The 12,047-nt window shown below is 44.7% G+C and overlaps 1 protein-coding gene across 6 annotated transcripts in view; it reads right to left on the reverse strand.

Moving 5' to 3' along the window:
* Nucleotides 1-9,069, reverse strand: part of SGMS1 (sphingomyelin synthase 1) — a 328,806-nt gene extending 319,737 nt beyond the window's left edge. For all 6 annotated transcript variants that reach the window (XM_079138312.1, XM_079138313.1, XM_079138315.1 and 3 more), the window contains exon 1: nucleotides 8,857-9,069. The gene's annotated coding sequence lies outside the window, so the exon portion shown is untranslated. The remainder of the gene's footprint in view (nucleotides 1-8,856) is intronic.
* Between the last annotated feature and the right edge of the window lie 2,978 nt (nucleotides 9,070-12,047).

Below are 12,047 nucleotides of genomic sequence, written 5' to 3' on the forward strand. Positions count from 1 at the left end.
CTCCTAAACCATGTCACAAATACTGGTGAGCAGGGACAGCAAGTTTCTGCTCTGCACTGCCTCAGATGCCACTCTGCCATCCTAGATGTACAGGAACCCATGGGTTTAGTTTTTATTTTATGAGCTGGAAAGCACTTCCAATTTCTAAATCTGAATTCATCCACCTGACTGTAACTAGAAGTAGGAGCAACTGACTCTTGGCTGACATAAGTATTGCTTATGGCAGTGGTTCTCAAAGCGTAACCCCAGACCACCAGCAGCTACACCTGGGAACTTGCTAACATGTGAACTACTGGCTGCCACCTGCCAAAAAAACTCTGGGTGTTGGAGTCCAGCCCTGGGTGTTATAACCAGTCTTCCAGGTGATTCTGATACATGGTGAAATTCGAGAACCACTGCCTTAGCTGATAAACATCCAAGGTCACAGGAACACCCAGCTGGGCTAACCTGTGTATCATGATTCTTTATGTAACTCTGCTGGCTCCCTACCAACAGCACCTACTCAGTTTTGCCAACTGGCAAAGGCCCCAAACACTACCTCCTTCAAAACATTCCTTCTCCTACTTTCTCAAGCAAATTACTTGTGTTTCATACACCTGTCTCCAAAAACAGAGACGGTAACATATATCTCATAGTCAAGGGCTCAGAAAGTGTCAGGGATGTGGTTAGCCTTCAGCAAACGTGAATTCTTCCAATTATTATACCTCTACCAGAAGGTCTGATCAGAACTAGGAACAGAGCAAAACAAAACTTGTTCCCTGTACACTGTCTACCTGATTTTTTCCACCCACTCCATTCCAGAGCTCTGAATGAAGACATCCAGAATGGCAAAGACTGCGCCTAGCTCCACTGTCTTTCAAGTATTTACTCGTTCAGTAGGCAATTTGAAAACCCACTGCATGCCCACTGATGTGTCCAAAAAGCCCACAGAAGAGGACTATACAACCTCTGACAAGGTCTTTCTGGACAAAATTTAGCCAACACTGGGGCAAAAAAACCCACACACCTCAAGAGAGATACAGGAACATGGTGATATTAATAACACCTCACATAATAACAGTGGTCATAATAACAGCTCACATTTACATTGTGTTTACCTTGCACTATAGCTTCCATCTTAAATGTCCCCCAAAGGCCCAAGTGTTAAAGGCTTGATCCCCAGACTGTGGCACTATTGAGAAGTGGTATAATCTTTAAGAGGCATAATAGAGTAGGAAGAAGTTAGGTCACTGGGGATGTATTATTGGAGGGGATTTGGAGACTCCAGCCCCTTCCTGTCTATCTTTCCCTTCCTGCTGCCCTGAGGAAAGCAGCTTCCTGTGTTATGTACCCCTGCCATGATTTACTGCCTCACCACCATCAAGCAACCCAAGAGCCAAAATTTTCCACTTTAAAAGTTGATTCTTTTAGGTATTTTGTCACTGTGATGGAAAGCTAACTGACATACCTTGTGCCAGGCATTCAGTGCCTTACAAATATTAACTTATGGGAAACTAAGGCACAGAAGGTCTATATAATCTGCCTAAAGTTGCCCAGTTCCTACATAGTAAGGCCAAGATCCAAACCCAGGCATTTTAGCTCCATAATCAGTGCTCTTAACCATGGTACTAGAAGTCAGAAAGCTACAAGTTACTTAGGTATCAACTAGCCACTTATCAATGATCCCAAAGCATTGATTTTTAAGACACTTAAGTCTGGGCACAATATCCACTGCAATGGAGTTCAATATGGGCCCTCAGGGCCCCTTACAGAAATGCTAATTATACTTGGCTTCTTCCCCTTCTCTCCTCCCTAATCAAATTCCATCCAAGTCAAATGAAAACTCACAAAGCAGGATTCCTCTCATCTCATAACTCCCCTGGCACTGCACCACTTAACCCTAATTATATACCATCTGTCACATAGAGTTCTCTAATTGCTTCCTGTATATTAACTGTATATTCCTCCCCACTTGACTGTAAAATTCCTTGGAAGTATCTATACTTTCTGTGAAACCCAACAAAATCAGGCAGAAGTATGGGCTTGCATATGTAGACTTGGAGAGCGTTAGTTAATTGGCTAGCTCATTCACTTTGCTTTCCTGACACTTCTTTGTTATCAATCCTTAGAAGCAGATAAATGTATGAAGTTTGTGCTATTTAAAGCCAGTGTTAGGGGAGGCATGACATCAACATTCACTGAGTAGCAGCTCTGTTTTAAGTTGTGAACGCCATGTGTTTCCTACATTATCTCTGTAAACCCCTCAGCAGCCTCACGGGGGAGCTGCTGTTATCCAACTTTGAGAAGGGAGGAACTTGGCACTAGGGTAGTAACTTGACCAATGTCACTCAAGGTTGGTGAATGAAGAAAGGAGATTTTTAGAGCCAGGTGCACTGCAATCCCAGCACTCAAGAGGATGAAGGAAGAGAATCATTTGACTCCAGGAGTTTTGAGACCAGTTTGGGCAACATAGTGAGACCCTGTCAAAAAAGAAAAAAGAAAGTAGATTGTTAAAGACCTGTCCCAAAGCCCCTACTCTGCTTACCTCTAGGGCAGGAAATAAGGTGCCCAGACTCATTCTCCTAAAAACAACACAATATCTTTGTGTTTAAAAAAAAAAAAAAGTTATCATAAACTCATAAGTGTAATGAGGTATAACTCAGGAATAGAATACAAGCACACATAAGTTCCATCCCCCCCAAAAAAAAAGTTATGACAGAGAAAATATAGACTCTATAACTATTTAAAAGTTGTTTTAAAAAGATGTGATGATGACTTGACTATGTTCATGGATAAAATTACAATATCAAGACAGAGAAGGTATCAACTCTAAAATGCAATCATATTTCCGAGACTATGCTAAGAACTTAACAAGCATTCTAAAATATATATGGAAAAATAAACATCCATAAATAACCAAGACAAGGTCTGAAGGAGTGCTAAAGAAAGGCTCATCCTGTCATATTAAACACACTGCAAAGCCACAATAAAGAAATAAGAATTTGGCACAGAAACAAAGGAATAGAACAGGAAAAAGAAAAGGAAAGAAATAAAAAAACAGACCCCTGTGAAGCATCTCAAAATCAGTAGGTTAAGTTTACTAGGAACAGAGTTTCCAGGGTTGGGTGATAAAAAAATACTCTAGAGACAGATAATGGAATAGTGGTACCACAATGTTAATGTATATAATGCCACTGAATTATACATTTAAAAATGGTTAAATGATAAAAGTTTGTTTTATATATGTGTGTATATAAATATATGTATATATTTACATAAAATTCTAGAAATGCAAACTATAATGGTTGCCTGAATCTGGGGACAAAGGGAGGCGACAGATTGCCAAGGGGCCCAAGGAAAGTTCCAAGGTTATGGAATGCTCTGCATCTTCACTGTGGTGGTTTCACATGTATATTCATCTGGCAAAAAAATAATCAAATCACACACTTTAAATGGATTCAGTCTGTATATGTAAATTATAATTCTTAAAAATTTTGAAAAAATAGACATGTATATGTGGGAACCTGGTACATGATAAAAGCAAAAAAAAAATTAAGGTAAGAATATACTGTTTTATAGATGATTTGGGAAAACTATCTCACAAAAAAGGGAAAAATAAAGTTGATTCTTTCCTTATGCTATATATAATAAACCTCGAATAGATCAAAATCCTCAATGTGAAAGGTGAAATGGGAAAGCTGACAGAATACAGACATCTTCATACTCTCAGGGTAAGAAAGACTACATTAAGACTCCTAAAGTATAGTAATAAATTGGGGCTATATGAAAATTTAAAATTTCTAAATGTTATCACTGATAAAGTTAGACAGGTGACAGGATAGGGTTAATAACTAGAATATGTGAGAAACATTTCCAAATCATCTACATTAGAAAAGACTATGGCTGGTCAAAGAAATTGTAACAGCTAAAAAATGTATTTAAAAATCCCCAGTTCACTAAGAAATCATATAAATTCACATTAAAAGAATGAGAATCTTTTATATAGTCACAAAATATTGGCATAATTAGAAAGATGGCTGATATCAAACACTAGCAAAGACATGCGGAGTCATCCCTCGTGCACTGATGTGGGACTACATACAAGCTCAGCAATTCTGGAGAATAATTTGGAGTATTTAATAAAAAGTGGTTTGCTGGTACTCTGTTACCCAGTCATCCATTCCTGGGTACTGTGTAACTTAAAGCAGTTTTTCTCAAAGTTTCCCATGCATCAGACTCTCCAAGCTGGGCATGTTAAAACACAGATTAGTGCCCAGAGTTTCCTACTCAGGAGGTCTAGAATCTGCATTTCTAACACATACCGCAGGTGATGCTGATGCAGCTGGGTGTGGCCCACACTTTCAGAACCACCTCCCTAGAGATAGTCTCAAACAGATTAAGCGAATGCACACATTATACTTATTACAGTTTTGCTAGTGGCAGCAGGAGTGCAGGTAAGTTAAGCATCCATCACTAGGGAAATAGGTTAAGAAAAGACCAGCCCTACAAGGCAGCATCCATGGCAATGTACTGGAGAAACCTACACTAATACGGACCTCACAAATAAAATGCTGACAAAGATTTTTCCACTTTCACAAATGTCTGAAAACTTCCAGATTAAAAAGTCCTAATGTTGAACGAAAAAGAAACAGAATGAAATCTATGGCACAGTACCACTTATGCAAATAAAAAACATACAACATAACCCAACATCTTTAACAGAATACATGCATATCTGAGAACCTAACACATAAGAGAAAGTTCTGGTGGAAGAGGAGAATGTAGTGGGAATAAATGGGGGAAAAGATGGGAAACAAGCACTGACTGGGTTTTGCATAGTAAGAGGATCTGGTGCCAAGATCTGGGCATGGTAACTCAACTCTCAGCACCCAAGTTCTCTAAATTCTCTCTTACCTGCCTTCACATACAACAGCTGCTTTAGTTCAAGCCCCCAGTAGCTTTGCATCATTAAGGGGCAGATCAGATGACCCCTGAAGTGGGAGAAAGCTTTTCCAAACCACAAGCATGACGGATTTCTAGTCCTCAAATTCAACCTGCTACTGAACACTGATTTTCCCTCTTTGACATGTTAGTTTTAAAAGAAGCTGGGGTTCTTGGGTTCTGGCAAAAGGTGTGTGTATCTACATCTGTTTGTGTCTCTTCTTCTGCCTGTGTGTGACTGTGTCTGTGGATCTGTGCCTGTCTCAGTATTTTTATGTCTATTTGGCTATCTGATATATCTGTAGGTAGAGATAAAGACGACTCAGGAAGGAGGCAAAGCATTCAAGTGAAGTCTGAGCCACTCTTATTCTTCATTCAATTAGGTTTTACAGAGACCAGAAGTCACAAGTCACAAAACCAAGCCATCTTCCTGCCCAACCCCCCTGCCCTCTCTTCTTTCTTTACTCTCCACTTCATGTAGCTCACTGTTCAGCTTCTCTTGAAAGCTCTGACCAGATGTGGAAGAGATAGATTATGGATGGTTTTGTCTTTGCTGATTTTGGTTAGTAACAAACTAACTTCACAACACTTGCTTCTGAAAGAATATTCGTGGTATGCTGGTCTTAAGGATTTTGATTTTTCTGATAAAGCCTCTTGGTTATAAATGCTTATCTACTCACAGCTACTACATTTCAAAAAGTTCTGTTATAAAGTTTGTACATTAAGCCTACCTAATCACATGAAGACCTTACTTTGGATCAGTATGCTTTCCCTGCTCTCCAGTTTTATTGGAGGTCCCAGGAAGTTTCCAGACAATACCCCCAGGTCTGCCGTTTGACTTTCAAGTGACAGCAGGATGACATCAAACTTTCAAGTCTACACTGAGAATAAAACTGTAGGTCACTTTGGCCCATACTGACAGGCTTTAATTGGAACCTGTTCTTACAGATTTTATGGTTAAAAGGAATTACCCAAGTTATGGGATCTGGTCTGCATAAGGATCTCAAAAAGTTCCCCCATTTAGAGTAACTTGTGTTATTTTTATCAACATTTTAGACCTGCATTCTTCTTGCAGGTAACAGGTAGTTAGCTGAGGAATGTAACATATCTGATCAATGTAAGCCAAGCAGAACTGCAGGTAAATTATTTTAAAAAAGGAAAGCATGTGGAGTTTATCATAGTGGGCTCAGTTTAGAGACTTATTCCTTCTACAGCATATTCCCACCAATCACAACTGTCTATTCTCTATCACCAGGAGCACTTTTAGTTTAAAAAAAAAAAAAAAAACTGACAGCTAGTATACAGGAAGAGTTCTTTGAATTGTCATAGGATAATTAGTAAAGCACACCCATTTTTCTATTCAAAGTGTAGGATCTGCCACAAGGTGAAAAAAAGAGATTTACCAAGAAAATTAAAATTGAATGTCAACACAGGCAATCATATTTTATTAAAACATACAGTTCTTTATTTTTATTCTCAAGAGTTCTTTACCACTGAGCTACATCTACAGACCTTTTTACTTTATTTTGAGACAGGGTCTCACTAAGTTGCTAAGACTGGCCTCAAGCTTCTTATTCTCCTGCCCCAGCCTCTGGAGCCACTGGGATTATAGAAGGGTGACACCATGGTTTTTTGTTGTTGTTGTTGTTGTTGTTGTTGTTGTTGTTGTTTTGGCATTGAACATAAAGCCTCATGCACATTAGTCTAACACTCTACCACTGAGCTACATCTCCAGTCCCAAAACATAGTTCTTTAAGTGTCAACATACAGACGTTGTATATTCTTTACTCTAAAAATGCTAAAGGGAAAACCCCATTTATAGATGTAAAAAAATAATAAATATTAATAAGCTCTATTAGAATTTTTAATTTCAGCTGAATAAGCATTTATTGAGTCTGCAAGTCAGATACAGTGCAAGATGCTAGGGATTCTCCAATGAATAAGACACTATCTTAATGTGTCCCTTTTAATACCAATTTAATTCATTCCTTGAATTAATTTCAAAAAAATTTGTGTATTTGAAACAGCTAACAGCACTTAAGAATTACAAACAATATTTTACTAAAAACGAAGTTCTAGTTTCTGAAGCAGAAAGAAAGAGAAAGACTATCTCTGCAGCTTAAATTGCATGACAGTAGCTGCCACCTCCTTCTACCCAGCAGGTCTCAGACTTGGAGAGACTCAAAAATATACTATACAGTTTAAGAGAAGCAATAATGAAGCTCAAAGGCCCAGAGCTTGCACACCTAAACAGGAAGCAAGATAAGGAAAGTAAGCTGCTACAGGCAGAAGGCAGCTCCTGGAACTTCCCCCACAGCTAGGATCTCCAACAGCAGGCTCAGGCTCTGCTGCCCCAATTGCTTGCCTGCCTGCTTGCTGGGCCAAGGCATGGCTTCAGAGCTGGAAGACTGCCACCTGCTGAATCACCAAACATCCCTGGGCTTCCCTTGAAGCACTGACCAGACAGGCACCCAACCCCCGCCTGGTCTCTCCCATGGATATCTTACACCCCGACCAATGAAACGCCCAGCCCTCTCCCAGTCCACTCAAGCCAAAACAGTAGGCAACCCCATCACATCTGGACAGCCCAAGGCAACTCCCATCGCGTTCCTACGTCACCAGTCCCACTTCTCTCTTTCTGCCCACTCAGTCCCTCTGAAACCCCCAGCGCCAGAAGGCATGGGGAGTTCACAGCACACGGTGACGGGCAATCACCACTTCCACATCCAGGCACCATCCAGAAACACCCCCGAATCTGACAGCAAAATAACCTGTCCAAACAGCTTAAAGGTCCAGAAAGGTAAATGCCAAGAGAGCTAAAATAGGAAGCAGACTCCATAACATAGAAAATAAACTTCCCTTTCAGGATCACTCTTTTTCCTTTTGGTTCATAAGCATGTGCCAATGAAGTCTGTATTGTCTGAAGGTGAAAAGAAACATCTGAGAGGCACCTGCCTGGATTGTCTTCGCTCCCTCCGTTCACTGCAACCCTCATACGGATTTTTACTCGCGACACCCAAGAAGGAACAAGCCTTAACCAGAACGCACAAGGCGTTAGCCGGAATCCGTTAGTCCGACCAAGGCACCGCACCTGGCCCACCAGAGGAAACCACAAGCCCGAGTTTGGGTTAAGGCTGTGGGAGATAGCTGGTGTTGCTGCTTTGCCCTTGACAAGTCGCCTGAGGATCTCACAGACCCTTTCATTCACCGGCAAGCCGCCTGCGGGAGAGACTGTCCAGTTCTGAGCTGCACCAATGGCCCCTCCAGGCCTCACCCCTTAACACCCTGACTCGATGGGGGCAACCCTACGGGATGTTACGCGGTCTGGGGAGACGGGACTTGTTCCTTGCGGGTCCCACCTGTTAAGTCTTCGGGGGGCATCGAGGTGGGGGGGACCCCAAAACCGTGGGCGCCTAGCCGGCTGCGATATGGCTGGAGGTACCAACTGTCACGCCGCCTCTTGGTCTGTGGGGGTGGGGCTGTAATTTGGGGGTCGGGCCCTGGGCGGCACCAGAGCCCGGGCCGGCCACTGCCTGAAGGTTTCTTGCCTCCCAGTTCCCGGGCCCCGCCACCGTCCGCTTGCCCAAATATGACATCAAGCCGCCTTCCAGCACGCAGCACCTCTGAAAAGGTGCCCAATGACGCCTCCGCCTTCCTCCCCACCCCAACCTGGCTGGAAAGCCCCTCCGGCGGCCCGCCCCCTCCGAGCCGGGATCCTGGCCGCCGGACCGCCCCCTGCGCCCACCCCACGGGAGCGGCAGTGCTGGGGGAGTGCCCGCCAGGTACGCGCGCAGCACCGTGCGGGCTGCGCTCACGCCCCCTCGCCCCAGGACTGCCCAACTGCGGCTCCCCGGGCTCAGGCCCACCCGCGAGACCCGTGTCCGATCTGCCCCCGCGACCCGGAGGCCGGCTCTCTGCTCCCACCCCACGACTCACTTGCACCGGAGTCGCTGCAGCCGCCCGGAATTCCGCTCGCCGAGCCCCCAGCCGCGGAACGAAATCCGGGGCAGGGCAGCGTCCGGGCTCTGCACGGGATCCGGCTCTCGGGTCGGCCTGCCAAGAGCAAAGGACGAGCAACCTGCCCGGACCGGCCCTTCCCGCTCCTGTCCTGATCGCCGCCGCTGCCCCGGCCGCTGCCCCGCTGGTGCGAACGCTTCCGACTTGCCACCGCGAGCCTCCCGGGCTGATGAGCATGCCCAGTCCGCGGCCCGAGCCGGCCCGGTTCCCCGCGCGACATGAGTCCGCTCCTCCGGGTGTTCACGGCGGCCGGGAGGCGGGCCCAGGCGGGGTCCGCTGGGGGCTCTTCCGGGGACCTTCGGGGACCCATGCCGGACTGCGCACCACGGGATGAACGGAATTTGGGCTTCATTTACTTTACTTTCAAGCAATGGGAAATTGAAGCAGGTGCATCCCCCAACGACAAGAAAGCCCCAGCGGGACAGGAAGCTGCTAATGGAGGCTGGACAGAAGCCGAGGCTTATGATCAGGGACGATAAACTGTTTAGAGCACAGCAGAAGAGTTGAGCCGCCGGAGCCGGTCAGAGTACGGAAAATGGGAAGCCAGGATCGGGGCCCAGTTGTCAAACTACGCTTGGATTCTCTTCCCCACCCCGCTCCAGGGCTGCGACACTTGTGATTAACTCCTGGTTGATCATTTATTTAGAAAGGAAGACCTCAAACTCTGGTCCATTTTAAAACCTCTATCCATAGACTTTCATCTTTCTACCCCCTCCCCCAAAATAATAGAGCTGCCTGAGCCAAAAGCCCCACACGAAGGCAAGAAACCCGGAGTATGTCTGAGGAGCTCCAATCCATGCTAAAAAAGACTTAGGGCGCTTCAGGGTCGCCCCGCCCTGGACCCACCTCCCGTCCCCCCCAGCGAGCTGCGGCGAAAACCCGGAGATTGGAGCGCCAGGGCTGGAGTCCTGCGCATGCCCAGTATAGCCCAACCTGGTGTGAGTTGCCCCAAGGAAGGTTTTCCTCTGCTACCGGAGTGGAACCCCTGCGCGCGGGTTGGGGCGGGCGGCGGGGAAAACTGAGCTTAAGCTGTAATGCCTTGCCTCCCTGGCCTGCACACGCGCGGCACCTTCTGTGGCATAGAGGCAGCTCGGGTCTGTACCTCCCGCCTGGTCGGGGACTCGTCGGACCGGGAGGGGGCATGCTGGCGGTGTTGGCGTGACACGTGACTGTCCGCGGCGCTCCGGGCAGCCATCTTCCGCCTGGCCACCCGGCCGCGGGCAGTCGGAATTGATCCCTGCGCCTCGGGGAACGGAACAGAGCCTCCTTCCCCACCACGCCCTCCCGCCGGGCTAGGGCCTCGGCTCCACACGTGCCTCCACCCGAACCTCGGGTGCGGATCGCTGCATTCGTGTGCCCCAGAGGACTTACTCTTGCTCTGATCAGAAACTACCGGCTGCGAAATCGAGAGTTCAGAACTCTGGCAGCGGATGGCCCCTGCTTTTCCCCAGAGGCGAAAGTTGGAGAGTGGTCCCCTTGCGTAAATCAGCTGCCTCTCCGTTCTAACCTTTTCCCCAAGGCGCAGGCCTGATGTGTTGGCAGGGATGTCTGAACAGAGACTTTCTTCCCTGCGGTGCACTACCCACGAATCCTGCTGGTGGACAGCTTGAATGGTGATGGTGTGAATAGTGAACATTTATTGCTCTCCTGCCATGAATCACTTGGGGTCTCCCTTGTCTCGGGGCCTAACGCATCACCATCACCGGGCAGCTTATTAGAAATGAAAATTCCTGTCCTGACAGAGTCAGAAATGCTAGGGATAAAAGTCCTAAAATCTGATTAATACGCCCTCCAGGTAGGTGGTTCTGATAGACGTTTTACATCTTCGTTTCACCTAAGCCTTAGACTCATGTGAGGTCTTGAAAACTTAGGTGCTCTACCACAGAACACAGAAAAGTCAGGGATCCAAAATGAGGCAGTCTGTCCCAAGGCGGACTTTTTATTGAGCACTCCACTCCAGCATCTCTAGCTTCTTCACCCTGAGGACTCTGTAGTGCTCTTCTCCAGGAGGTTAAGAAAGAATGCATTTGTGATGGACAGCTTTAAAATAACAACTGAAATAAAGTTCAACTACATGTTTTAGGTGTCTACTGAGAAACTCTGAGAGTCATAGGAGCCCTGGTGGGTATTTTGGTCACTTTGCACTTTAAAGGTAAAAGGAAGGCTTACTTTCTTGTGATTTAAATTTTTTTCAGATTAAAAAAGCACCGGAAAACTGCTGGCTCTTTTCTCTCCAATGCTGCTATGCAGAATGTACTGTAGACTTTGTGGAAAAAAAGGTCCAAGGAAGTATCTGGTGTAGACTTACCTCAAGTGGTCTTTTTTTTTTAAAATGCACCCCTCCGGTGCAAAAATGAATTAAATTTTGCAAAATAGTAACAGTTCTTGAGTGTAAGTGATGTGTCTAGAAGGATATGGGCTTTTTTCTAATCATCTGTATGTTTAAAATGATTCATAATAAAAAAACTTTATAAATGACTTTCCTTGAGTAATTTTAGGATGATGTATAACACATGAAAAAACACCAGGCATGAAGTAGTTCCACTCTTGACCACTGAACCCTAAAGAATTTTGCCAAAGTGTTTCTTATCAGTATTTTAAGTAACTTGTTGCTTAATTATAGAATTTTAGGATTTTCAAAGACAAAGCATGAATTACATTGCCATCAAGATGACTAAGAAACAATAAATATGTGCATATGATGAAGCAAATCAGTATGAAGTCATGATACTGTAAATGAGACAGACATCATTACCCTATGTACATGTATGATTACATGAATGGTGTGAATCTACACTGTGTACAACCATAGAAATGAAAAGTTGTACCACATTTGTGTATAATGAATCAAAATGCAATCGTAAAAATAAAAAAAATTTAAAAAGAAACAATAAAAATGAATTATTGCCAAATGTCATTAAAATATCACATTAAAAATACTAAGGTAAACACTTCATTTGCCAAAACAGCTATTCTGAAGTTGGAAATTTGGTTCCAAATGAATGACTCTTCTACTTTTAGAAGGTGATCTATCTGATTTAAATTGTGGTTTTATCCAGTTTTCCAGTAGGCAGCAGCCATCACTCACCAAACTAGTCAAAATTCAGACA

Source organism: Sciurus vulgaris, assembly GCF_902686455.1.
Source record: "Sciurus vulgaris genome assembly, chromosome: 4".
NCBI classification, from domain to species: Eukaryota; Metazoa; Chordata; class Mammalia; order Rodentia; family Sciuridae; genus Sciurus; species Sciurus vulgaris.